General features: G+C 46.2%; 1 protein-coding gene across 1 annotated transcript in view; it reads right to left on the bottom strand.

Annotated features, from left to right (window-relative positions):
- The window catches only part of GFRA4 (GDNF family receptor alpha 4), a 145,157-nt gene that overhangs the window by 116,859 nt on the left and 782 nt on the right, over nt 1-27,516 (bottom strand). The gene's annotated exons all lie outside the window — the stretch shown is intronic.

Here is a 27,516-nt window from a genome sequence, read left to right as displayed (position 1 = left end):
ACGTTTCATGACACAACTAGGACACAACTCATCAGAGCTAAAAGAAAGTTGGGTTTATGGAGAGGAGGAGGAGGAGGAGGAGGAAGAGGAGGAGGAAGGACAACAACAACTTTGGGGGTTTTGCTTCTCTCTGAGCGTGGCTGTTTTTTTGCAGAAATATCATTTTCCTGAAAGCAGGACAAGAAACAATGGATGGAAACTAATCAAGGAGAGATCCAGCCTAGAACTAAGGAGAAATTTCCTGACAGTGAGAACAATTAATCAGTGGAACAGCTTTGCCACCACAAGTTGTGAGTGCTCCAACACTGGAGATTTTTAAGAAGAAACTGGACAGTCATTTGTCCAGAATTGTTTTAAGTTGAGTTTGAGCAGGGGGTTGGACTGGAAGACCTCGAAGGTCCCTTCCAACTCTGTTCTTCTATTCTCCTTTAACTACCAAAGGTGTCTTTAGGGCAGTTGAACTCTCTCAAACCTTGTATTCAAATCCTTGAATACGGCTCATCTGTCTGGAACCAGCACTGCATATCGGACATTAATACAATTGAACGTGTCCAGAAATATTTCACGAGTAGAGTCCTCCACTCCTCTGCTCGCAACAAAATACCTTATGGACTTCAAATGTTGGGCTTAGACAATTTAGAACTACACAGAGTTCAATCTGACCTAAGCATAGTACATAAAATTATCTACCACAATGTTCTACCTGTCAATGACTCATTCAGCTTCAACCACAACAATACACGAGCAAATAATTGATACAAATTCAAAGTAAACCGCTCCAAACTTGATTGCAGAAAATACGACTCCAGCAACAGAGCGGTCAATGCCTGGAATACACTACCTGATCCTGTACTTTCTTCCCCAAACCCCCAAAAATTTAAGCTTAAACTGTCTCCTGACCTCACCCCATTCCTAAGAGATCTGTAAGGGGCCTGCATAAGCGCACTTGTGTGCTTACAATCCCTGTCCTAATATTCCTTATTTACTTACTCTTTTCATGTATCCAAATTATGTTTATACTTTTACCTGTTATCTTATATAGGATTGACAAATAAATAAATAAAATAAAATAAAATAAAACCAGCCTACCTCGCCCAGCTGTTGTTGTGGAAGAAATTGGGTGGAGAAGTGGGGGGGGGACATTTATCTATCACCCCTTGAATTCCCACAGGGAAGAGCAAACAATCCATTGGGAATCAACCGCAACGCTTTGGGTGGCATGCAAAGGAGACCAGGAATAAACGTAAATATAAAAATGCAAAGAGAGGCAAAAAGAAGAAAATCAGAAAGAGCTGCAAATCTAGAGTCTCGTGGGCATTCACTAAAAGGAGTATTTTTAGGCTTTATTTATAGAAGCTTCTCTCCTGGGTGTAGATGAATTGGAAATAGACGCAGTTTAAGGAAAGCTATTCGGGATTTGAACCCATTCCTTTGCTTGGGCCACAGGGATTTTGTGTGTGTGTCTGGGGTGTGTGTGTGTGTGTGTGTGTGTGGTTGATGAACCTATCTTTTCTTTTATGTACACTGAGAGCATATGCACCAAGACAAATTCCTTGTGTGTCCAATCACACTTGGCCAATAAAAAAATTCTATTCTATTCTATTCTATTCTAAATAGGGAAAAGGAAGGAGGTAGAATCATGATACAAGTGTGTGCCTTTGAAGTGTTATCCTAGAACAGAGTGTCTCATTCTTGGCCCCTTGAAGATGGGTGGACTTCAACTCCCAGAATTCCACAGCCAGGAAAGCTGGCTGGGAAATTCTGGGAGTTGAAGTCCACTCATGGGGCTGGGGAATTCTGGGAGTTGAAGTCCACCAAGCTGGCTAGGGAATTCTGGGAGTTGAAGTCCACCCACGGGGCTGGGGAAATTCTGGGAGTTGAAGTCCACCAAGCTGGCTGGGAAATTCTGGGAGTTGAAGTCCACCATGGGGATGGGGAATTCTGGGAGTTGAAGTCCACCCACGGGGCTGGGGAATTCTGGGAGTTGAAGTCCACCCACGGGGCTGGGGAATTCTGGGAGTTGAAGTCCATCAAGCTGGCTGGGGAATTCTGGGAGTTGAAGTCCAGAAGTCTTAAAGTTGCTAATTTGGGAAACCTCTGGTTTGAATGTAGGAACCTGTTTGTATTGTTTTAGTAATTTTGAGCTCTGGGATTAAAAAACAGAATAGAATCTTGCAAAGAAAGAAAGAAAAGAAAAGAAAGGACGAAGGAAGGAGAGAAGGAAGAAAGAATAATGGAAGGCAGGAAGGCAGGCAGGCTGGCTTGGAATTTGGGAAGGAAGGAAGGAAGGAAGACTGGATTCATGGATGGATGGATGCTTTGGAATTTGAGAGGGAGGGAAGGAAGGAAGGAAGGAAATACAATGGATGGATGGTTGGTTGGATGGATTGATGGATGGATGGATAGAGAGGGAGGGAGGGAAGGAAGGAATACAATGGATGGATGGTTGGATGGATGGATGGATAGGGCGGGAGGAAGGGAAGGGAAGGGAAGGGAAGGGAAGGGAAGGAAGGAAGGAAGGAAGGAAGGAATCTTCTGGCGATTTTCTTTCTACTCCCAAATAATGAACAGAGCCTTCAGACATCTTAAAAATGAATCTCTCCAATGCATTCATTGTAGAAAGGTAGTCCTTGACTTACAACGGTTCATTTAGTGACCATTCACAGTTACAAGGGCACCGAAAAAGGCGATTTATCTTTTTCACACTTACCAACGGTTGCAAACCCCCACCCCACCCACGGTCGCATAATCAGAATCGATCCGCTTGACCGCTGACTCACATTTATGACAGTTGCCAGTGTCGCCGGGGTCACGCGATCCCCTTTTGCGACCGTCGGATGAGCGAAACCAAGCGGGAGAGGGGGGGAAGCCCGCTTCGCTTGGCAAACCGTGTCACCGACTTCACAACCGCACCGATCATGGCAAGAAAGGCCGTACAACGGGCTACAAACGCAACCTGCTTCACCTACTGTCTCCCTTAGCGTCGGGAAACGCTGGGCTCGATGGCTGGTCGTAAGTCGAGGATTGCCTGTAATTTTTAAGCCGCTTAAAAAAAAAAACAACCCTCACGGCTGGATTTGTTGCCCTTGATTAGCATTTGGCCTTTTTGGAACATTTCCAGTCCTGGGGGAGGGTCTCTTTGGAGAAATGCAGGCTGGAAAATCCTTGTTGGGGTTCGGGGGGGGGGGCGGGGAGGATGGGAGGGGGGCATTCCCACCAAAGCCGAGGAGGAACTGCGGGGCCTGTGAACGTTATGCATGAATGACATCGTTAATGAAAAGGCTGGGAAAAACGGCTGAGGGTTTCTTTTTGATTATTATTATTATTATTATTTTTTATTAATGCTTTGTTCTTCCCCGCCAGGGCTCCTTCTTCCCCTCCCGACCCCCCCCTCCCCATCTTAAATTAATTTCATGGCGGTGGTAAACAACCAAAAAAAAAGAGAGAGCCAAGGTCATAACTCGGTTCTTCTCGGAGCCCACTGAGAACAGAGGCAAAATTTGGGGAGGGGGCTGGTTGAGAGAAGAGATGAATTTCACCTCCCCCACCCGACCCGAGAAAAGTTGATTTGATGGGGGGAGGGGAAGGTTTAATAAACATTAGCTTCCCCTTCTTCCTTCCACCCACCCACCCTGGAATGGGGCAGTTTGATGGTGGAGGTGATCCTGGGGTCTCTGGCCTCCCCCTTTTTAATTGGAGGAGGGGGGAGATTTTAAGGGGTGTGAATGGTCCAGCAATGACCTACCCACCCCACCCCCCCGTCAGTGTGGAGCTGTGGGGTGGGTGGGGGGGTCCATCAAAGGCTGGGGAAGATGGATCACCTCTCTGTCAGGCCCTGCTAAGCTGGAGGGTGAAAGCTGGAGTGGTTTGTGGGGAGGGGGTTCCCTTCCACCCTCCCATTCATTTAAGGGAACGTAGGAATGGCTGCGGCTCAGAGGGGCTTGACTGCAACCATCCTACGAAGGACGGATGAAATTTGGAGACCCCCAGAACTCTTTGCTGGGTGGGGAAAGCTACTCCCCTCCTGCCCTCCCCCCCAGACCACCAATAAAGGGAGGGAGGAGGAAAGGAGGAAAAGGAAGGAAGGAAGGAAGGAAGGAAGGGAGGGAGGGAGGGAGGGAGGGGAGAGTGGGAAGGAAGAAAGTGAGGGAGGGGAGAAGGAGGGAGAGAGGGAGCAGAGGGAGGGAGGGAAGGAAGGAAGGAAAGAGGAGAGTAGGAAGGAAGAAAGGGAGGAAGGAGGGAAGGAAGGAAAGGGGAGAGTGGGAAGGAAGAAAGGGAGGGAGGGAGGAATGGAGAGGGAAGTAGAAAGGATGGAGGAATAGGTGGGAGGAAGGAGGGAAAGAGGGTGAGGAAGAAAGGAAGGGAGAGAGGAAAGGAAGAAAGGAGTGGGAGGGATGGATGATTGGATAGATGGATGCATGGATGATGGATGGGTGGATGGATGGATGGATGGATGGGTGAGTGGGTGGAGGAAGGAAGGAAGGAAGAAAGGAAGGGAGGGAGGGAAGGAGGGAGGGAGGAAGGAAGGGAGGGAGGGAGGAAAGACGGAAGGAAGGAAAGGGAGGGAGGGATTGAGGAATGTTGATCTTAAGATGGAAGGAAGAGAGGGAGAAGGAAGGAAAGTTGATCTTAAGAGGGAGGAAGGGAAGGTAGGAAGGAAAAAGAAGGGAGAGAGGGAAGGAGAAGGAAGGTTGATCTTTAGAGGGGAGGAAGGAAGGAAGGAAGGAAGGAAGGAAGGAAGGAAGGAAGGAAGGAAGGAAGGAAGGAAGGAAGGTAGGTAGGTAGGAAGGCTACCTCTTTGGAACAAAGACTTTGCAACAAATCTTTGTGACCAGCAAGCATCTCAAAGGAAATTTGAGAGATGCCTTCTAGTGGAAAGTCCCCAAGGAGGGGAGGAAAAAACGCAAATTTAATTTTCTTGGCAAACCTGCTGATTGCCCCAGTTCCTACTTTCCTCCAAACAACCCAACTCCAGACGAACATCTGAGTCAGCCAGCTGGGCTTTGCAAGGGAGGAAGGAAGGAAGGAAGGAAGGAAGACCCACAAACTGTCCACAGCGTAGGAATTATAGGTAGTCCTCGAGTTATGACCACCATGGAACCCAACATGTTTGCTGCTAAGCAAGAAAGTTGTGAAGGGAAGGTTGTCCCATTTTACGACCTTTCTTGCCAGAGTTATTCAATAAGTTGTGGTGATAAGCTGTGGACTACCTATGCTAGCAATAGTCCTCGACTTACGACCACAACCGAGCCCATAATTTCTGTTGTTAAGCGAGACATTTTGTTAAGGGAGTTTTGCCCGATTTTATGACTCTTCTTGCCACGGTCGTTAAGCGAATCACCACAGGGGTTAAGGTCATTAAGTGGCTCTGGCTTCCCCATTGACTTTGCTTGTCACAAAAGGGCGATCAGGTGACCCCGGGAGACCGCAACCGTCATTAATACGAATCGTTTGATCACGTGGCCGTGTGGATGTTACAATGGTCATAAGAGCGAACAATGGTCATAAGTCACATTTTGCAGGGCCGTTGTAACTTCGAACGGTCACTAAATGAACTGTTAAGTCGAGGTCTGTTTGTATACTCCTATCAGAGCCCTGCTGAGAAATACATTTCTATTTCTTCGTTGGATCATAACTCACCCGACTTCAACAATTTGTTTCTTAATGCTTGTCCCTCCTGCTCAATCTTGTGGCCGCCGCGGGTTTGGTGCAGGAGCCATGATAGACTATGGCACTGCATTCCATCCTACTGGGTCGGGGAAAAAGATCCGGAGCTATGGGGAGTTTGCCATCTCCCCGTTTGCTCCGGCGGCTCCTCCATTCTTTGCTGCCCCTTTGAGGCAGCTACGGTCCGATCCAAGATTCGGACGAAAACCCAGAGACATCGGGGTTTGCGACCGTCTCACCCACGACGCTGGCCACGCCTCTCTTGGGAATACATTTCTAAACTAGTCTTGCTTTCCTTATCAAATACCAAAATATGAAGGAAGGGCTAATATTCCAGAAGAGAAAAACTCCCTCTAAGTCCCTAGAGATCTACAGATGTTCCTTGATTTACAACATACATTTGTTTAGCGACCGTTCCGAGTTACAACGCCATTGAAAAAAGTGGCAAGAGGTCCTCACACTTACGACCATCGCAATATTCCCCCGGGACTGAAAATCAGCTCTACATAATTTAGGGGCCAGATTCCTATTTTTAAATGCAGGAGGGTCTTAAAATGAAAGTATAAAATTGAAAACAGAGAATTTTCTTAGAGGACGACGGGATTAGGAACTTGGAAAACAATCTGGAACTTTGTCATCGGATAGGCTGACTGCAGGCAGAATTCCTGCTGGGCAAAAATCGAAAGTTATATTAACTCTCACCAATGGAAGAACGGGTGGAAAATTTGTTGGCGCTTGCAGAGATGGCCAAATGAACTGTTTTAATCAAAGAAAAAGAATTTATTCCGCTTTTACTTGGAAACCGCTTTCAGACTTAGTGCTCGAGACAGAAAATAATAATAATAATAATGACATTTTGAGGTTGGGATTTGCTAATTACAGCTAGTCCTTGACTTGCAATCATTTGTTTAGTGACTGTCTGAAGTTACAAGGCCAAAGGAGACTCATGACCGTTTTTCAGGTGTACGACTGTTATAGCATGTCTGTAGTCACAGGATCAAAATTTGGATGCTTGGCAACTGGCAAGTATTTATGGCAGTTGTAGGGTCCTGGGGTCATGTGGAGAAAGAAGGAAGGAAGGAAGGAAGGAAGGAAAGAAAGAAAGAAAGAAAGGGAGGGAGGGAGGAAGGAGGGGAAGGAGGGAGGGAGGGAAGGAAGGAAGGAAGGAGAAGGAAGGGAGAGACAGTAAAAGAGAAATTACAAAAAAGAGAGAAGAGAGAAAAAGAAAGCGGAAAAGGAAGAGAAGAGAGAGAGAGAAAAAAAGAAACAGGGAGAAGGAAGAGAAAGAGAGAGAAGAAAGAAAGAAAGAAAGGGAGGAGGGAGGAAGGAGGGAAGGAGGGAGGGAGGAAGGAAGGAGAAGGAAGGGAGAGACAGTAAAAGAGAAATTACAAAAAAGAGAGAGAAAGAAGAGAAAGAGAAAAAAAAGAAACGGAAAAAGGAAGAGAAAGAGAGAGAGAAAGAGAAAAAAAAGAAACAGGGAGAAAGGAAGAGAAAGAGAGAGAAAGAGAAAGAAAGAAAAAGAGAGTAAAAGCGATAAAAGAGGAAGAATAAAAAAGAGACATAGAGAAAGAAATAGAAAGAAAAAGAGAAAGAAACAGAGAAAGAAAGGAAGTAGGAGAGAGAGAAGGAAGGAATAAAGAAATGAAGGAGAGAGAGAGAGCGAGAAGAGAAATAAACTTTATTTTAATTGTGTTAGAAATTCGTAGAAATTATTTCCCAGTAACTGGGTATCTCAGTGGACTAAGCCTCTAATAAATTCAGGCTTATATTATTTAAATTACCACTGATATTATTATTATTTCTCATCTACACAATAACCAGCACCCTTTGGGCTAATTACAAGGCTCTGCAAAAATTGGAAAACAGAAGCCCAACAAACAGGAAAAACAACGACGCACATTAATAAACACAATTGGAGACAGTGTTAAAACCCACAAAACTCATTATCCAGCTATAACACGGCTATTTCAAAGAGAGCTATAACAACTATATAAAAACGCCTGAAAGATGAGGAGCGAGGGAGGGGGAAAGACCGAGAGGAGGGCACAAAAAACCCTTGGAAATTGCTGACTAGATCTCCTAGGAGGATCCGGCAGGGGGATCTACAACAGGAATTGTTGTGAGATTGACAGGGAACACATAAGCCAATGTTTCTCCATCTCGGCTAATTTAAGATAGGCGGACTTCAACTCCCAGAATTCTCCAATTAGCAAGCTTGGACTTCAATTCCCAGAATTCCCCAATCTGCAAGCTTGGATTTCAACTCCCAGAATTCCCCAGTTAGCAAGTTTGGACTTCAACTCCCAGAATCCCCCAATCTGCAAGCCTGGACTTCAGCTCCCAGAAGTCCCTAATCTGCAAGCTTGGATTTCAACTCCCAGAATTCCCCAACCAGCAAGCTTGGTCTTCAACTCCCAGAATTCCCCAATTAGCAAGTTTGGACTTCAACTCCCAGAATTCCTCAGCCATCAAACTTGAAGAAGTGTGGACCAACTCCCAGAATTTGTCAACCAGGAAGCTTTAAGATGGATGGATTTCAATCCCCAGAATTCCCCATTGAGGATGCTTTAAGATGGACAGACATCAGCTCCCAGAATTCCCCAACCAACAAGCTTTAAAACGCATGGACTTCAACTCCCAGAATTCCTCAGGCCACAAGCTTTAGGAGGCAAGGCTGGCTGGGGAATTCTGGGAGTGGAAATCGACGTATTTTAAACTATGTGAGGTTGAGAAATACCGATCTAACGTCTTGAATGGGGGATAGAAACAGACCCAAAAAACTAGGTATGTACACCAACAGGTGATCCCATTGGAAAAATTGGCTGCCCATAGCTTTCCATAGGGTCAGAAGGCTTCAGGGAAAGGTCTGTATAGAATTAACGTCTTGTCTTTACACTTATGGAATAAATAACGTCTACACACAGTTCAAAAGAGACAATCGAAAGCTAAAAGACCGCAATACCTCCTAGCCAGCAATCTGAACACAGATAAGCGAGGATTGATACCAGACAAACAATCAAGCAGAAAACCCCACTATGAACATTCCCACCAACACTGACAGGGCAAGCCACATGTATACAAGCAGAGAGAAAACCTCACTCCCCCTAGCACTGATGGTGTTACCTAATTGGGTAATAAAATGTCTGCAACAAAATCATTAAGCTCAGAGAGCACCAAGGATCTCACATTCTTCATCTTCTCCTTCTACTCCTGATGACGCTGATTCTGACTCGGACTCCCAAATCCCACTCCTTTTTAGCACTGATGCTGTTACATAGCTCGGTAATGAAATGTCTTCAACAAAATCACCAGGCTCAGAGAAAAGCAAGGACCGCACAGTCTTTGTCCCCCTCCTCCTCTCCGCAAACCCCATTCCTTTCTAGCACTGATGATGTTACGTAGTTGGGTCATGTGACGTCTGCAAGAAAACCACCAAGCTCAGAGAGCACCAAGGACTCCACAGTTCTCCCATCTCCTCCTCCTCCTCTTCTTCCTCCTCCTCCTCCTCCTCCTCCTCCTCTTCTTCCTCCTCCTCCTCCTCCTCCTCCTCCTCCCTTCTACCACTGATGATGTTACATAGCTGGGTCATGAAACGCCTGCAAGAAAACCACCAAGCTCAGAGAGCACCAAGTTCTATAGACAATTTTTACTGACGCCAGGAGTATCCGTGGTTTTTTTTAACGTGATGGGTGAGAGGACGTCAGAACTTCGAAACCAGGACTTGTAAGTAGCTTTGGAGGGAGTGGGGAAGAGGTGTCCATTGTAACTTCGAACGGTCGCTAAAAGGAACCCTTCGTAAGTCAAGGACTACCTGTACTTAGTGGGATAGTAGTGTAGGTTTTGGGTTGAAATGAGGGAAAAAAAGAGTGAAGACACCACTCAACACCAGGTGAGTTATGCCAATATACCTCACACTGCAGGGTTATTTTTTTTTTTTTTAGCAAGATGGACATTCTGCCCAGGGCAATACTACAGCTCTTTAGCTGGGTATTGTGTCTGTGCACCCCCCCACCCCCCCCCGAGCCGGGCCTCCTGCCAGAAAGTGACTTGGAAAGTGAGGGGGAAGGGCCATTCCCTGGCTCAGCTCCAGGAGCCAGAGGCAGGCCAGGTGGAGGAGATAAGGATGCCTCCGTCCCCTGACTCTTCTCCCCCCAGGCCACGCCTTCAGACCCGGCTGATGGCAATCAGGCCTGGCTGGACCCTAGGTTTCATAGGCAGGAGAGGCGGGAACAACAGAAGCAGGGGTGGGGCAGGCCTAGGAAGTGCTGAGTCATGGAGCCACACCCCACAGGATATAAAAGCAGCAAGAGCTGCTGTGCCTCTTCCTAGCAGGCAAATCAAGTGCTTAAACTAAGAGCTGAAGTACTGTTTGTTCCTGGATGACTCACTGGCATCAAGGGAGATAACAGAGACACTTGGCAGACGCTCGCTAGTTTGCTGCCAGAGCTGATAGTGCCGGCTAATTAAGCCATTGCTCGGATGGAGGCGAGAGAGGATAGAACACTGGGCTTCTGGAGAACCGTTAACTTATGCCAGAAGCATTCCAATGATTTGACCGTCAATGTAGTCGAAAAACTGTGGACTAGCAACTTGCTTCGAAAAAAGATAAACTTGCAAAAATAACCTAGCCACACAGCGTTACTTCAATCCATAGTAAGGTTGCTTTTGAGATCCTTGAATCCCACTATAGTTGGTCCTCAACTTACATCCGTTCATTTAGTGACCAAAGTTACAATGATACTTTAAAAAAAAAAAGCAACTTACGATCATTTTTCACAACTTACGACCGTTGCAACATCCCCATGATATTACGATCAAGATTCCGATGCTTGGGCCACTGTCTCATATTTACGACGGTCGCAGTATCCCGGGGGTGGTGGTTACGTGATCCCCTTTTGCGACCTTCCTGACGAGCCAAATCCATGGGGAAAGCCCGACTCACTTAATGACCGTGTTACTTATCAACGGCAGTGATTCACTGAACGACCGCGGTAAGAAAGGTTGTAAAACGGGGCAAAACTCCCTCGACAAATGTCTCGCTTAGCAACAGGAATGTTGGTTCCTCCCCCCCGCTGTGGTTGTAGATCGAGGATCACGTAACGTCTCTAGCCCGTCGCTGTGTTGTGAAGACACAATTTGTGTGCTAGACCCATTTACATAAAAAGCAAGGTAAGCAGGCCCTACGTGTGTTTCCACTCAATATATATATATATATATATATATATATTTAAAAAAGCACTTTCTTCTCTTCTGAGATTAAAAAAAAAAAAGGCAAACGGCTTTTGCATTAAGTATGTAAATTAAAAATGCATCTCGGACAAGAAACAAATAAAATAAGCCAGGAGAGAGAGAGAGAAAAAAGAGAAGTTAAATAAGTGCATATTTTAAAGCAGCATTTTCTCCGAATAAAAGAATGAGAAAAGAGCGGAAATGCAAGGCAGGTAACAGCGTTCTGAACAGCTCATAAATGAAAATATTGCTCCCTTCATTTTCTTCTCTTATTAAATTAGAGATTAAAAAAATAGGAAGCCTCAGCAAATAGATAAGATGGATATATATATATATATATATATATATATATATATATATATATATATATATATATATATATATATATATATATATATATATAGGTCTTTGGTTGTTCGGGTTTTCTCCCGTGTAAAATTGGAAGTGTCTTGGCGACGTTTCGACGAAGTCTCATTCGTCATCTTCAGGCTTCAGCTTCGTGCTTCTGGGAGCATATATATATATATTCTTTTTGTGCAAAACTTTGTGTGTTCAGCCGCCGGCAGCTTGAAAGTGGGAAGAGACGGACGAAAGACCCCTTCCCGCTTTTCTTGCAAAGAACGGTCGTAAAACGGGGCAAAGACATAGAACAAACGTTTTGCTTAGACGCGGGAATTTGGGGCTCAACAATGGCCATAAGTAGAGGACTACCTGTGGTTACAAAGGAGGAAGAGACGGGCAAAAGATCGCGTCTCATTTTTTTTTCTTTTTTGGAAAATTCGAAAGAAACTGGTCCTCCACTTACAACAGTTCACTTACTGACCGTTCGGAGTTACAATGGCCCTGGAAATAAAGCAACTTAGAACCGTTTTTCACACTTATGACCATTGCCAAATCCCCGTGACCACAGGATCAAAATTCAGAGGCTTGGCCACAGACTCCTATTTGCGACGGGAGTCACGCGATCTGCTTTTACGACCGTCTGACAAGGGGGAAAAGCCCGATTCGCTTAACGACCGTCTGACTCGTTTAACAACTGAGGCGATTCGCTTAACAGCTGGGGCGTCAAATGGGGCAAAGGCACAAAACACACGTTTCGGAAATTTTAAGCCCGGCGATGGTCGTAAGTCGAGGACTACTTGTCGTTACGAGATGTCTACACCACACTCCGACATGAATGCAGAAAAAATTGGGGATGAAACCATCCTGATCTACACGGCAGTAGGACCGGTCCTTGAGTTACGACCACAACAAGGTGATTGTTAAGTGAGTCAGGACTGATTTTTTTTGGCCACAGTTGTTGAGTCAGCTTGCCAAGTTTCGGAATTTTGATCCCGAGACCGTGGGGATGCCACCGAGGTCGTAAGTGTGAAACATGGGCACCACCACTCCCTTTTTTCCAGTGCCGTTGTTAACTTCGAACGGTCACTAAACGAGCGGACGTAAGTCGAGGACTACCTGTATAGTGGGGAGGAACAATTCAGCCGTGCTGACAGGGGAATTCTGGGAGTTGAAGTCCACACCTCTTCGAGCGGTTGAGGTCGGGAAGGACCGGTCCGGATTATAAACGTTCTAAGCGCCTCGCTTAGCGGAATCTTGAAATCTCACTTAATGTCGAGCTTCTGCGTTTGCAAAATAAGTCCGTCAAAAACGGCATATGGTCGCCGGAGGATTTTTGGCTGACAATAAAGCTGAATTTCCTACACGTAAACTGCAACGGGCAGTTTTTGCAGCCGGACCAAGGCCTGGTTTTATACTCTGTCTGAGCGGTTTTACTACAGCTGTTAATGAGATAATCTACAATTTCAGCCTTAAATTTACACAACCAGCATCTGGCATTGTTGGAACGGCAATCAGTGTTGGCTTTGATGGGAATCGGTTTGCAGGGCTGATGGCTTTCTCATCCATAATATTCCTATCCTCCTTCTCCTCCTCCTTTTGCTTCTCCTTTTCTTCCTCCTCTTTCTCCTCCTCTTCTTCACCTCCTCTTCCTTCCCCTCCTCCTTCTCCTCCTCTTCTTCCCATCCTTCTTCTCCCATCCTTCTACTCCCCTCCTCCTCTTCTTCTTCCTCCTCCTCCTCCTCTTCTTCTCCCCTCCTCTTCCTACCGTCCTCGTTCCCCTCTTCTTCCCATCCTTTTCCTCTCCTCCTCCTTCTCCTCCCCTCCTCCTCTTCCTCCTCCTCCTCCCATCATCTCCTCCTCCTTCTCTTCTCCTCCTCCCCCTCCTCCTCTTCTGCTCTTCCTCCCCTCCTCTTCCTCCTCCTTCTCCTCTTCTTCCCCCCCTCCTCCTCCTCTTCCTCCCAAACAACCTAGAATGAAGGAGGAATTCCCTGCCAGTGAGAACAACTAACCAATGGAACAGCTTGCCACCAGAAGTTGTGAATGCTCCAACACTGGAAGTTTTTAAGAAGAGACTGGACAGCCATTTGTGTAAAACGGTATAGACTCTCCCGCTTGAGCAGTGGGGTGGACTAGATGACCCGCAAGGTCCCTTCCTACTCTGTTATTCTATGTTCAACCTATCCTCCACAGCAGAGCAAGAAGGAATGGATGGAAACGAATCAAATTTCTCCTAAATTTCTTAACAATTAACCAGGGGAACAGCTGCTCTTCCTCCCCTCCTCTTCCTCCTCCTCCTCCTCTTCCTCCCAAACAACCTGGAATTAAGGAGGAATTCCCTGCCAGTGAGAACAACTAACCAATGGAACAGCTTGCCACCAGAAGTTGTGAATGCTCGAACACTGGGAGGCTTTTAAAAAGAGATTGGACAGCCACTTGTTTGAAATGGTGTGAGGTCTCCTGCTTGAGCAGGGGGTTGGACTAGATGACCTCCAAGGTCCCTTCCGACTCCATTATTCTGTTGATATTTATTGAGCTGGAAAGTCATTCAAGAGCACGTGGTTCCTTCTGGGAGGGGCCCCCCCTTAAGAATGTAAAACCTGGCGAAGGATCCGGAGGTGGGTTTCAGCAGGTTCTGACCAGTTCTGGAGAACCGGCTGCGGAAATTTTGAGTAGTTCGGAGAACCGGTAGTAAAAATTCTGACTGGCTCCATCCCCCATCTATTCTCTGCCTCCCGAGTCCCAGGTGATCGGGAGGGAATGGGGATTTTGCAGCATCCTTCCCCTGGAGTGGGGCGGGAATGGGGATTTTGCAGTATCCTTCCCCTGCCACGCCCACCAAGCCACACCCACAGAACCGGTAATACATTTTTTTGAAACCCACCACCGGAAGGGGCAGCCGTGGATTATGGACCCAGCGGTGGGTTTCAAATTTTTTTACTACTGGTTCTGTGGGTTTGTCTTGGTGGGTGTGGCATGGTTTAGTGGGTGTGTCTTGGTGGGCGTGGCATAGGAAGGCTACTGTAAAATCTCCATTCCCCCCGCAATCCATGTGAAGGACACTGCAAAATCCCCATTTCCTACCGATCAGCTGGGACTCGGGAGGCAGAGAATAGATGTCAGTCAGAATTTTTACTCCCGGTTCTCCGAACTACTCAAAATTTCCACTACCGGTTCTCCAGAACTGGTCAGAACCTGCTGAAACCCACCTCCGTATGGACCGCCCCCTCTCCATTCTGTCATGTCCCACTCCTCCGCTGACGGCCGGGTCAGGGAAATCCGAATCAGGCATGCCTCTGCAGCTCTGCCAAAGTCCTAGCAAAGTCCTCAGGGCAGGCAGGAGACCAGAAAGTGACTTCAGCAAGATATGTTTAGACTTTGCCTGACTCAGAGAATGCCAGAAAGCAGGTCCTTTATATAGGCCATGGGGTGTGGCTCCATGACTCAGCACTTATCCAGGCCTGCCCCTCCCTTCCTTCTGTTGCCTCCGCCTATCAATTCTTCTGAAGCAAGGGTCACTCCAGTCTGCAGCTGTTGGCAATTGACCTCCCTCAGGCTCACATGCTGTGGAGGAGGGGGAGGGGTCTAGTTGCTCCATTTGCCTGGGCATGGAGCCAGAGCTGGGGGCTGGAGGTATTTCCTCCTCTTCAGCCTGTCTGGGCATGGAGCCAGGGCTGGGGCCGGGAGGCATACTAAGACATTCCTCCGTATTCGGAAGCAGATAAGAAGACCCCGGCTGAGGTGAGATTGGACGAGACACAACACATTCTTTCCGCAGCAAGAAAGCCAGAAAGATCGTATGGACCCCCCACCCCGGGTCTTCGGATGCAGGAGCAACCTTGGTGGTCCAGAAAGGTGGCCTCCATCGTATATTGACCCCAACCCACTGATGCAGGGGTCTCCAAGCTTGGTCCCTTTAAGACTTGTGGACTTCAACTCCCAGAATTCCCCAGCCAGCATATTTTAAGATGGGTGGACCTCAACTCCCAGAATCCCTCAGTCCGTGTGCTTTACAATGAATGGACTTCAACTCCCAGAATTAATCACCCAGCGAGCTTTAAGACACGTGGACTTCAACTCCCAGAGTTCCCCAGCCAGCATATTTTAAAATGGCTGGACCTCAACTCCCAGAATTCTTCAGCCAGCATGTTTTAGAAGGTGTGGACTTCAACTCCCAGAATTCCCTAGTCAAATATGCAAATTTCAAACACCTCCCCTCCCCCGAATTCCTCAGCCAGGATGCTGGTTAGGGAATTCTGGGGGTTGAAGTCCACCCGCCTTAAAGGGGCAGAGAGCGTCAATCTCTGCCTTGAGGGAAACGATTGTAAATCGAACAATTAAGTCAGATGGGCCCAACCGGAGGTCTTCTAACCATATTGCTTCAGCTCTTGGTGTTTTATAACATTGTCCGAATGTCAACAGCTGGGAGGAGGCGGGCAAATGTTTCCTCCAGCTGTTGACATCCTCTGGAGTTCAGGCTCTCAATCACAGATGTCGGTTAGGCGGGTGATAAGAGTGAGAGACAAAGTCCTTGAAGAGCTGAAGTCAGAGGGAGGAAGATTTCTCTCTTCGCCTTCTCTACACCCTTCAGTCCTTTCCCATGGGGGGTGGGGGTGGGGGGGTGGAGGCAGGCAGGCAGGCATGGGGTAAGGGGTGGGGACTGTTGGAGCCCCTCCACATCCACACACACCCCCAATTTCAAGAATGAATTCCTGTCATTTGCAATCAATTGTCTGCCTGCCGGCTTCCTTCCCTCCCTCCCTCCCTTCCTGTCTCTCCCCTCCCACCTCCTTCCTTCCTCCTCCCCTCCCTCTCCCCTCTCCTCCCTTCCTTCTTTCTCTCCCTCCCACCCTGTCTTTCCTTCCTCCCTTCCGCCTTCTTGTCTCTCCCCTCTACTACTTTCCTTTTTTCTTACCTTCCTTCCTTCTCTCTCTCCCTCCCTCCCTATCTCCTTCCTCCCTTCCTCTTTCCTGTCTCTCCCCTCTTCTTCTTTCCTTCTTTCTTACCTTCCTTCCTTCCCTCCCACCCTGTCTCTCCTTCCTCCTTTCCTCCTTCCTGTCTCTCCCCTCTACTACTTTCCTTTTTTCTTACCTTCCTTGTCTCTCCCCTCTGCGTCCTTCCTTCCTTCCTTCCTTCCTTCCTTCCTTCCTTCCTTCTTTCCTTCTCCTTCCTTCCTTCCTTCCTTCCTTCCTTCCTTCCTTCCTCCCTCCCTTCTTTTATCTTCCTTCATTCCTCCCTCCCTCCCTCCCTTCTCTCCCTCCCTCCCTCTCTTCCTCCCTTCCTCCTTCCCTCCTTCCTTCCCTCTTTCCCCTTCTTCCTTCCTTCTTTCCTTCCACCCTCCCTCCCTTTTGCTCTCTCCCTTCCCCTTCCTTCTTTCCTTCCTCCCTCCCATTCCCTCTCCTTCCTTCTTTCCCTCCCTTCCCACTCTCCCTTCCTGTCTCTCCCCCTTCCTTCCTTCCTCCTCCTTCCTCCCTCTTCCTTCCTGTCTTTCCTTTTTCTTCCCTCCTCCTTCCTTCTTTTCCTCCCTCCCTCTCTCCCTTCCTGTCTTTCCCCCTTCCTTCCTTCCTTCCTTCCTTCCTTCCTTCCTTCCTTCCTTCCTTCCTTCCTTCCTTCCCTCCCTCCTTCCCTCCCTTTCCTCCCTCTCCCTGTCTTTCCCCTTTTCTTCCCTCCTTCCTTCCCTGATTGGATTACAGACTTCTTAAAGGAAGCATTATTTATTAATTTGTTTGTTTGTTTGCTCAGTCCTTCCATTTGCACGGCTGCCCAGGTCCCTGAATTGAGACGGGCAGCTCTGCAAATTGAACGAATGAGTCAATAAAGAAAAGACAACAACTCTAAGCAGGAGATTCCAGCCCCCCTCCCTCCCTCCCTCTCCGTAGGAGGAATCCGGCTGCCTCTTCCCCCAAATGGGCATATATAATAAATCGAAGCTTAATACAGAAGGCCCGTCAGGAAGATCTGCAGCCTTGATTGAATTGTCAAGACAAAAGCAGCTGCTCTCCGTGCTGAAGGGGGAAGAAGAGGACTATGGGCTGGAGCAGGGGGTCTCTCAACCGTGGCAACTTTAAGCCTGGCAGACTTCAACTCCCAGAACCCCCCAGCCAGCAAAGCTGGTTGGGGAATTCTGGGTTGAATCTCAAACAAGTTATGAGGTTGAGACCCTGGGCTGGAGGACGCTGCAATTCAGCCCAACCCCCCACCCAAAATCTCGCCTAAAACCCTTTGAGCTCCTTTTATCTCCAAATAATTTTCTCCTTCTGACAGGGGAAACAACAAACGGTCTTTCTTCTTCTTCTTCTTCTTCTTCTTCTTCTTCTTCTTCTTCTTCTTCTTCTTCTTCTTCTTCTTCTTCTTCTTCTTCTTCTTCTTCTTCTTCTCCTCCTTCTTCTTCTTCTTCTTCTTCTCTTCCTTCTTCTCCTCTTCTTCTTCTTCTTCTCTTCTTCTTCTTCTTCTTCTTCCTCCTCCTCCTCCTCCTCCTCCTCCTCCTCCTCCTCCTCCTCCTCCTCCTCCTCCTCCTCCTCCTCCTCTCCTCTTCTCCTTCTCCTTCTCCTTCTCCTTCTTCTCCTCCTCCTCCTCTTCCCCCTCCTCCTCCTCCTCCTTCTCCTTCTCCTTCTTCTCCTCCTCCGCCTCTTCTCCTCCTCCTCCTTCTCTCCTTTTCTTCTTCTTCTCATCTCCTCCTCCTTCTCCTCCTTCTCCTCCTCCTTCTCCTTCTCCTCCTCCTCCTCTTCTCCCATCCTCCTCCTCTCCTTTTTCTTCTTCTTCTCCTTCTCCTTCTCCTTCTTCTCCTCCTCCTCCTCTTCCCCCCTCCCCCCTCCTTCTCCTTCTCCTTCTCCTTCTCCTTCTCCTTCTCCTTCTCCTTCTCCTTCTCCTTCTTCTTCTTCCCTCAAACCTTGGCTGGGTTCACAATCTCACAGGTTGTAAACAGGGAAAGGGGTTCTGGAGATCATCTTGCCTCAGAAGTGGGGAATGAGGTGGGGGGAGGCCTTTGGGGACTTCAAAAAAAAAAAAGGACCAAAACTCGCTCAACAAATGTCTCACTTAGCAACAGAAATGCTGGGCTCAATTGTGTTTGTAAGTCAAGGACTAGGTGTATCTATACGAAGAACAACAAAACATTAGCCACCCAGAGTCATCTTGTAGGGCAGATGGGCACCATAATAGGTAGGTAGGTAGGTAGGTAGATATCCAGGTAGGTACATACCATTGAGAGGTAGGTAGGTAGGTAGTACATAGAAATGTAGGTAGATAGGTAGGTACATGCCGTAGATAGCGAGATAGGTAAGTACATAGGTAGGTAAGTACATAGACATGTAGGTAGGTGGGTAGGTGGATGGGTAGGTAGGTAGGTACATAGATATGAAGGTAGGTGGAACATAGGTAAGTACATAGACATGTAGATAGGTAGGTAGGTATATAGATATGAAGGTAGGTAGATGAGCAGATGGGTAGTTGGGTAGGTAGGTAGGTAGGTAGGTAGGTAGGTAGGTAGGTAGATAGATAGATAGATAGATAGATAGATAGATAGATAGATAGATTAGGTAGGTGGGTGGTGGATGGATAGATAGGTATGTACTTAGGTAGGTAGATAAATACATAGACATGTAGATAGAGATGTAGACATGTAGGTAGGTACATACCATAGAGAGGTAGGTAGGTAGGTAGTACATAGAAATGTAGGTAGATCGGTAGGTACATGCCGTAGATAGCGAGATAGGTAAGTACATAGGTAGGTAGGTACATAGGTAGGTAAGTACATATGCATGTAGGTAGGTGGGTGGGTGGATGGATAGGTAGGTAGGTACATAGATATGAAGGTAGGTGGAACATAGGTAAGTACACATGTAGATAAACATGTAGATAGGTAGGTAGGTACATAGATATGAAGGTAGGTAGATGAGCAGATGGGTGGTAGGTGGGTAGGTGGGTGGGTAGGTGGGTAGGTGGTGGTAGATAGATAGATAGATGGATAGATAGATGAATGAATAGATAGATAGATAGATTAGGTAGGTGGGTGGTGGATGGATAGGTAGGTACGTACTTAGGTAGGTAGGTAAATACATAGACATGTAGATAGAGATGTAGACATGTAGGTAGGTACATACCATAGAGAGGTAGGTAGGTAGGTAGTACATAGAAATGTAGGTAGATAGGTAGGTACATGCCGTAGATAGCGAGATAGGTAAGTATATAGGTAGGTAGGTACATAGGTAGGTAAGTACATAGACATGTAGGTAGGTGGAACATAGGTAAGTACATAGACATGTAGATAGGTAGGTAGGTACATAGATATGAAGGTAGGTGGAACATAGGTAAGTACATAGACATGTAGATAGGTAGGTAGGTACATAGATATGAAGGTAGGTAGATGAGCAGATGGGTAGTTGGGTAGGTAGGTAGGTAGGTAGGTAGGTAGGTAGGTAGGTAGATAGATAGATAGATAGATAGATAGATAGATAGATAGATAGATTAGGTAGGTGGGTGGTGGATGGATAGGTAGGTACGTACTTAGGTAGGTAGGTAAATACATAGACATGTAGATAGAGATGTAGACATGTAGGTAGGTACATACCATAGAGAGGTAGGTAGGTAGGTAATACATAGAAATGTAGGTAGATAGGGAGGTACATGCCGTAGATAGCGAGATAGGTAAGTACATAGGTAGGTAGGTACATAGGTAGGTAAGTACATATGCATGTAGGTAGGTGGGTGGGTGGATGGATAGGTAGATAGGTACATAGATATGAAGGTAGGTGGAACATAGGTAAGTACACATGTAGATAAACATGTAGATAGGTAGGTAGGTACATAGATATGAAGGTAGGTAGATGAGCAGATGGGTAGTTGGGTAGGTAGGTAGATAGATAGATAGATAGATAGATAGATAGATAGATAGATAGATAGATAGATAGATAGATAGATAGATAAGGTAGGTAGGTGGGTGGTGGATGGATAGATAGGTACGTACTTAGGTAGGTAGGTAAATACATAGACATGTAGATAGAGATGTAGATAGGTAGGTAGGTACATAGATATGAAGGTAGGTGGATGAGCGGATGGGTGGTTGGTTGGTTGGGTAGGTAGGTAGATAGGTAGGTAGGTAGGGTAGTAGGTAAATAGGTAATTAGGTAAATAGGTAAATAGATACATAAACACACAAAGTCCCTTCTGACCCTCTGCTGAGCACAGGCTCTGCAGACCATGATGGGTTTGCTTCCACCATGGCTTATGAAACAAACCACAGTCTTCAGTTTTGCACCGCCTGGCTAAGCCATGGGTCCCGTTTTACCAGCCATGATCTCCGGCTACCTGGCGATGCTCTTAAAACCTCCAATGAACACCAGTTCAGCTTAGCGGATTCTGCAAGACCTCGTTTGCAGCCAAAACCCTTTTAAACGGCGCCCTTGAGCTATGCCGCTATAATTTCCTTTGCAGACTTCCCAACCGGATGAAATCTCGGTTTAAGTACAGCTGTTTGCATCTGCTGGGGGACCCATCGCTGGCTTTAAGAGCTCCTGGAGGAGCGATAGGAACATCTCTGGTGCCATCAGTTGGTGAGAGTCCGTATCACAAGACCGACAAATCGTAACCCTGAAATATCCCTCCAGGTTTCTAATCTTCGCTTAATGCTTTTAAATCTCTCTGGGTCACCCCCAATACCTAGGCTGACTAACTTTATTGAAATATAGACTGTTTCTTAGTCTCAGCTACTTGAAGATGGGTGGACTTCAACTCCCAGAATTCCCCAGCCAGCAAGTTTTAAAATGCATGGACTTCAACTCCCAGAATTGGAGTTGGAACTCACTACCTGACTCCATAGTCTCTACTCAAAATCCCAAAATCTTCAACCAAAAACTGTCTACTATTGACCTCACCCCATTCCTAAGAGGACTATAAGGGGCGTACATAAGAGCACAAAAGTGCCTATCGTTCCTGTCCTATTGTTCCCTTCATTATATCAAATTAATATAGCTGATGCATATTTTTTTACTTATATATATATATATTTTCTTCATGATATGTTGTTTTATTTATGACAATGTTTGTGTATACTGTTGTGACAAAATGAAATTAAAAAAAAAATCCCCAGCCAGCATATTTTAAGATCGGTGGACTTCAACTCCCAGAATTCCCCAGAGAGCATGCTTTAAGATGGGTAGACTTCAATTCCCATAACTCCCCAGCCAGCATGTTTTAAGATGCATGGACTTCAACTCCCAGAATTCCCTAGCCGTTATGCTTTAGGATGTATGGACTTCAACTCCCAGAATTCCCTAGCCAGCATGTTTTAAGATGGGTGGACTTCAACTCCCAGAATTCCCCAGCCAGCATGTTTTAAGATGCATGGACTTCAACTCCCAGAATTCCCCAGCCAGCAAGTTTTAAGATGCATGGATTTCAACTCCCAGAATTCCCCAGCCAGCAAGTTTTAAGATGCATGGATTTCAACTCCCAGAATTCCCCAGCCAGCAAGTTTTAAGATGCATGGATTTCAACTCCCAGAATTCCCCAGCCAGCAAGTTTTAAGATGCATGGATTTTAACTCCCAGAATTCCCCAGCCAGCAAGTTTTAAGATGCATGGATTTTAACTCCCAGAATTCCCTAGCCAGCATGTTTTAAGATGCATGGACTTCAACTCCCAGAATTCCCCAGCCAGCATGTTTTAAAATGGATGGATTTCAACTCCCAGAATTCCCTAGTCAGCATGTTTTAAGATGGGTGGACTTCAACTCCCAGAATTCCCCAGCCAGCATGCTTTAAAATATGCAGATTTCAACTCCCGTAATTCCTCAGCCAGGATGCTGTTTGGGGAATTCTGGTTGAAGTTCCCCCATCTTAAAGTCCCTCAGATTGAGCAAAACTGGTACAGAATTCCTTTTTCTATATTACCTAGGTGATCTTGAACAGGATTAGACATGTTGGGGGCTTAGATCACCGGCAACCAGGAGATTCCCGAATCTAAGTAAAATTTCGGCCAAGGGAAAGCTTGATCCAATGGACTTTGCGTGCAATTGCTGTATTGTCATCATCATTACACACGCAACATCAACACAAAATGTCCCACGAGACAGATGGTTGAGAAGGATGGACCAATTCTTCCCTTCAGTTCCTAAAAACCAATTTTTGCCATATCAGCAAACTATTTCCATCTTATTGCCCGGAAAACATCCCTAACCTTCATCTGGACATGAAGCAGATTTTATTCTCTTTGGGAATATTCTGCTATTTGATCCTTTGAAGACAAATGTTGGTAGCAGCTCTAAATGCCGGAAGAGATAGAATAGAACAGAATAGAATAGAATAGAATAGAATAGAATAGAATAGAATAGAATAGAACAGAACAGAACAGAACAGAACAGAACAGAACAGAACAGAATAGAATAGAATAGAAAAGGATAGGATAGGATAGGATAGGATAGGATAGGACAGGACAGGACAGGACAGAACAGAACAGAACAGAACAGAATAATAAAGGATAGGATAGGATAGGATAGGATAGGATAGAATAGAATAGAATAGAATAGAATAGAATAGAATAGAATAGAATAGAATAGAATAGAATAGAATAGAATAGAATTCTTTATTGGCCAAGTGTGATTGGACACACAAGGAATTTGTCTTTGGTGCATAGGCTCTCGGTGTACATAAAAGAAAAGAGACCTTCATCAAGGTACAACATTTACAACACAAATGATGGTCAATATAAATCATAAGGATTGCCAGCAACAAAGTTACAGTCATACAGTCATAAGTGGAAAGAGATGGGTGATGGGTACAATGAGAAGATTAATAGTAGTGCAGATTTAGTAAATAGTTTGACAGTGTTGAGGGAATTATTTGTTTAGCAGAGTGATGGCCTTCGGGAAAAAACTGTTCTTGTGTCTAGTTGTTCTGGTGTGCAGTGCTCTATAGCGTCGTTTTGAGGGTAGGAGTTGAAACAATTTATGTCCTGGATGTGAGGGTTAGGGTTAGTGGTAATATTACAGACTTGTCTTTGCAAAAATAAAATTAAAAAAAAATTGAATTTTGCACACTTTCTGGGAGGAAATCCTCCAAGCCACAGGATATTAAAACAAGTTGTATAATTCTTCTGGACACAGAAGGCATTCTGGGTGCTGAACTGAAGTTGAGAGGCCTGCTTAATAATAATAATAATAATAATAATAATAATAATAATAATAATAATAATAATAATAATAATAATAATAATAATAATAATAATAATAATAATTTAATTTGTATACCGCCCTTCTCCCGAAGGACTCAGGGCGGTGAACAACCAAATAAAATACAAAAACAAACACATACAATATTAAGAGCAACCCTTCTTAGGGACGGTCGGTAGCTAAGCAAGGAACAAAAACCAGAATAGAGACAAGCCTTCTAGCCTAGAACTAAGGAGAAACTTCCTGCCGGTGAGAACAATTCACCGCTGGAACAGCTTGCCACCAGAAGTTGTGGATGCTCCAACACTGGAGGTTTTCAAGAAGAAGTTGGACAGCCATTTGTCTGAAGTGGTAGAGGGTCTCCTGCTTGAGCAGGGGGCTGGACTAGAAGACCTCCAAGGTCCCTTCCAGCTCTATTTCTGATGAAACATTCAGCCGTCCCACTCCCTTGCCTTTTCTAGAAGGGGCCGTATTAATTTCACAAAAAATTGTCAATTTCATACGCCGGGTTTTTTTTAAATACACAATCCATTCCCATCAAAATAACAGAAGAGAAGAAGGGAATAACAACATTGGAAGGGACCTTGGAGGTCTTCTAGTCGATCCCCCTGCTCAGGCAGGAAACCCCCATCCCCTTTCAGACAAATGGTGGATCTAGTCTCTTCTTAAAAACCTCCAGGGATGGAGCACCCGCAACTTCTGGTGGCAAGCTGTTCCACAGGTGAATTGTTCTCACCGTCGGGAAGTTTCTCCTTAATTCCAGGTTGCTTCTCTCTTTGGTTAGTTTCCATCCGTTGCTTTCTTGTCCTGCCTTGGTGGGTTTCAATTTTTTTTTACTACCGGTTCTGTGGCTTGGTGGGCGTGGCAGGGGAAGGATATTGCAAAATCTCCATTCCCTCCCCGCTCCAGGGGAAGGATGCTGCAAAATCCCCATTTCCTCCCAGATCAGCTGGGACTCGGGAGGCAGAGAAGAGATGGGGGCGGGGCCACTCAGAATTTTTACTACCGGTTCTCCGAACTACTCCCAACTACTCCCACTGGGCCGTGGGTGGCTCAGGCTGTAAGACAGTCTGTTATTAACAGCAGCTGCTTGCAATTACTGCAGGCTCGAGTCCCACCAGGCCCAAGGTTGACTCAGCCTTCCATCCTTTATAAGGTAGGTAAAATGAGGACCCAGATTGTTGGGGGCAATAAGTTAACTTTGTATATAAATATACAAATAGGATGAAGACTATTGCTAACATAGTGTAAGCCGCCCTGAGTCTTCGGAGAAGGGCGGGATATAAATGCAAATAAAAAAAAAAGAATTTCCACTACCGATTCTCCAGAACTGGTCAGAACCTCCTGAAAGCCACCTCTGCTTCAGGTACTTGGGAGAATAGATGGACCTCCTCTTGAGTTGACTTGGTTGAGTGGCCAAGGCCGAGGAAGTAGCCAGGGGAGGCAAACATCCTCGGAGGTTGGACTAGATGAGCTCCAAGATCCCTTTGTAACTCTGTAACTCTCTAATATCTGCCTTGTGCCATCTTCTCTGAAAACTCTGGATAGGTTTAGCCAAGGGAAGAGTTGTCATATTTGAAACCAGTTTGGATATGAGTTGGGGGGGGAGGGTTGGGGGGGTTGCCCGAGCCCCCCCAGCCAATCCGAACAGGCTGGTGAACTTTTAGGATTGTGTTGAGGATTGCTCCAAATTTGAGCTATTGCTGTCCTCGGCTTACAACCGTTTATTTAGTTACGTCCGAACGGCACCGAAAAGAACGACTTACGACCGTTTTTTTTTCCACATTTACGACTGTTGCTGCGTTCCCCGCGGTCACATGATCCAAATTGAGACGCCTGGCAACGGATTCATATTTACGACGGTCACAGCGTCCCGGGGGTGGGGTGGGGTGGGTCACGTGATTCCTTTTTGAGACCTTCTGACAAGCAAAGTCAAGATTCGTTTAACGACCGACTGACGAACTTAACAACTGCCGGGATTCCCTTAATAACGGCGCCACGAAAGGTTGTAAAACGGGGCGAAACCCACTCGGCAAATGTTTCGCTTAGCGACCGAAATGTGGGGCTCCGTTATGGTCGTAACTCGAGGACTGCCTGCTGTGCCGGCTCTTTCCATTCACGATGCAATCCTAAACATTTTTCAGGGGACTTAGGATATACTGCCCTGAGTCCCTTGGGAGATAGGGCGGTATATAAATATGATTAAATAAATAAATAAATAAATAAATACTGAATTATCGTCTCTGGATCAGTTCCTCTGCCTGCTGGGGATAGTGGTGGCCTACCTCGCAAGCTTGTCGTGTGGCTACCCCAAAGGCTGGGCCAGATCCTCATCCTTTGGTAGGCTAAATGTGCGTCAGTGCAACCCTTAGGGATCTGCACGAGGTAAACTCTTAACGCAAAGTGTGTGTCAGGATGTTGGATCCGGGAAAAGCCTGAGTTCAAATCTCAACTCTATCCCATAATCCCTCGATTAGATAAAAAGGCAGGTATTAAAAAAAAAACATTAACTTACACCCAACTTAACAGATGCTGTTTTATTTCTCTGGATGCAACCCATACTCAGTGACCCTCCCAGGTTCTCAGATCCCATCATCCACTGCCTTCATTCCAGCTCTGCTACTAGTCCTGAATGGGAGAAGCCACATTTCAGGGACCATCCCAGGCTCCCCAATCCCATCATCTACTGCCTTGGTTCCAGCTCTGCTACTAGTCCTGAATTGGAGAAGCCACATTTCAGGGACCATCCCGGGCTCCCCAATCCCATCATCCACTGCCTTCATTCCAGCTCTGCTACTAGCAGTGAATTGGAGAAGCCACATTTCAGGGACCATCCCAGGCTCCCCAATCCCATCATCCACTGCCTTCATTCCAGCTCTGCTACTAGTCCTGAATTGGAGAAGCCACATTTCAGGGACCATCCCAGGCTCCCCAATCCCATCATCCACTGCCTTCATTCCAGCTCTATTACTGGTCCTGAATTGGAGAAGCCACATTTCAGTGACCATCCCAGGCTCCCCAATCCCATCATCCACTGCCTTCATTCCAGCTCTGTTACTGGTCCTGAATTGGAGAAGCCACATTTCAGTAACCATCCCAGGCTCCCCAATCCCATCATCCACTGCCTTGGTTCCAGCTCTGCTACTAGTCCTGAATGGGAGAAGCCACATCTCAGCGACCCTCCCAGGCTCCCAGATCCCATCATCCACTGCCTTCATTCCAGCAATCAGAGAGTCCACCACGGGGCCAGTCAGCTCCCACACAAACAACCCCACTGAAAAACCTTAAAATAAAAATTTGGACAATTTAGGCAAATAATCCGGCTACGTCTTGAAACCGACCCGTTTCCGAAGAGACTTCACCACCTCTTAAGGCGCCTGCCCTTCCAGCTTTCTCTTAAACCTCGTAGTAAAAACTCTGCTTACAAAGGCCCACTTTAATCCCCCTTGCTCTCACACGCAAGCCTTTTTCCCCTCCTTACACAACCCTGGTATCACTCCTGCCCACCTCTTGGAAAACCTGTTGTGGTGAGTGGGGGAGGCTGGATGGACAGCAATGGGTCTCCCACCCAGGTACTTGCTCCCTTCTCTTTTCCTTTCTCCCTCTCCAATTGCTTTTCCTGCAAGTGTGAGTAACTTGCACAAAAACACAGAGGGAAAAAGAAACCTTGGACAGGTCTAAAAATATAAAAAATAAAAAAAATTCAATGCATGCCGTTCTAACATTTTATTTCATTTTATTTTCCAAAAAGGAAGGAAAGGCAGACTGACTGCTCCTTCGAAAAGCATCCAGAACTGCAAACCTTTCAGAGACCGCCCTACACCCCCAGCGTTTCAGCCTTTGTGGCAATTGTGGTTTTTTTTTTTTAGGGAAGGAGATTTAACACACACACACAAAGACAACACAACGGCACCATTCTCCAACCGAGCGCGAGAGATTCTCCCCTAAGCAATCCGAATTAACTTGTCGGAGACAACCCGCGCAGAACTGAAGCTCCGAATCAACGGTAAGTTTGATAACCCAGTTGGCAGAGATTGACCTTAAAAAAAATAAATTAGAAAGAACATGAAATAAAAGCAATAAAGAAATAATTAAAAAAACAACAACCATGTTTCC

This window comes from Ahaetulla prasina, chromosome 8 (genome assembly GCF_028640845.1).
Source record: "Ahaetulla prasina isolate Xishuangbanna chromosome 8, ASM2864084v1, whole genome shotgun sequence".
In the NCBI taxonomy this organism is placed as follows: Eukaryota; Metazoa; Chordata; class Lepidosauria; order Squamata; family Colubridae; genus Ahaetulla; species Ahaetulla prasina.
Note: the sequence above shows the minus strand (reverse complement) of the source record. Positions and strands in the feature narration are given on the sequence as shown.